We start from the raw sequence: 1375 nt of genomic DNA, 5'->3' as shown, positions 1-1375 counted from the left end.
TGCCATGTACAAAAAAGACTCTTGCTCAGCTGCTGCGTTGCATATAATCTCTGAAGAGCGCACTTCTTTGGCGAATTTTTTCCTTGGAGACATTTGTCGTCTTTCCTTAGGGAAGTTTTTATCATTAAGGCCTTTGTACTTTTGGTAGGGTGTCGGGTGGGCAAACCAGCAGATTTTGCCATCTTCCCCATGCCAACATTTGCCTTGCAGGTAAAATTTGTAGGTTCTTGAGTGTCTTCCAAATTTCTTCTTTCCTGTAGGGTCTTGGATGGCATTGGATCCTCCTTGGGGTTTTCTGCTTTTTGTTTGGTGGATTGGGGTTTCGGTTCTGGTTGTTTCATTTTTACATTTTCTTTTTCTTTCTTTATGTTTCTTTATGCTTGTGTTCAATATCATCATCATCATCATCGTCGTTTAATGTCCGCTTTCCATGCTAGAATGGGTTGGACGATTTGACTGAGGACTGGTGAAACCAGATGGCTACACCATGCTCCAATCTGATTTGGCAGAGTTTCTACAGCTGGATGCCCTTCCTAACGCCAACCACTCCGAGAGTGTAGTGGGTGCTTTTACGTGTCACTGACACAAAGGCCAACAGGCAGTACTGGCAACGGCCACGCTCAAAATGGTGTATTTACGTGCCACCTACACAGGAGCCAGTTCCGCGGAACTGGCAACGATCTCGCTCGAATGTCTTTACAAGTGCCAGGAAGGCGATGCTGGGCACAGGTGCCATTGACGGTTTCGCTTTCGGTGGTGGAGGTGCCAACCAAACCAGAAGCCCCTCCAGTGGGAAATGTGCCGCCGAAGAGGAAGTCTCTGTCAGCGGGAATTGTGCCGATGACAGAGTGGTGTGACATTCCTCCCAGGGAGGATTCCGATTTTTATGTTATCCTGTACCATGACGGAGGGACTGTGAATGAATTCTTGGACCAAGAATGCGGCCAAGGTAGGAACTATTCAGAATGGGCGAGCAGTTCCGCATGGCCTCCATAGGTGGCTGCGGAGGTTATAAATGACAACATGATGACAAAAGTCATAGAAAAATTTAACCAAAAAGATTTCTTCTACCTATCCGCAAATTCAAGCCGTAACTTAGCGGTTCAGCAAAAGAGACCGATAGAATAAGTACTAGGCTTCCAAAGAATAAGTCTTGGGTTCAATTTGCTCGACTAAAGGCAGTGCTCCAGCATGGCCACAGTCAAATGACTGAAACAAGTAAAAGAGTAAAGAGTGTATATACATATATATATAAATATATCATCATCATCATCATCATTATCGTCGTTTAACGTCCGCTTTCCATGCTAGCATGGGTTGGACTATTTGACTGAGGACTGGTGGAACCCGAAGGCTACACCAGGCTCCAATCTGA

This window comes from Octopus bimaculoides, chromosome 10, assembly GCF_001194135.2.
Source record: "Octopus bimaculoides isolate UCB-OBI-ISO-001 chromosome 10, ASM119413v2, whole genome shotgun sequence".
Taxonomy (NCBI): domain Eukaryota; kingdom Metazoa; phylum Mollusca; class Cephalopoda; order Octopoda; family Octopodidae; genus Octopus; species Octopus bimaculoides.
Note: the sequence above shows the minus strand (reverse complement) of the source record.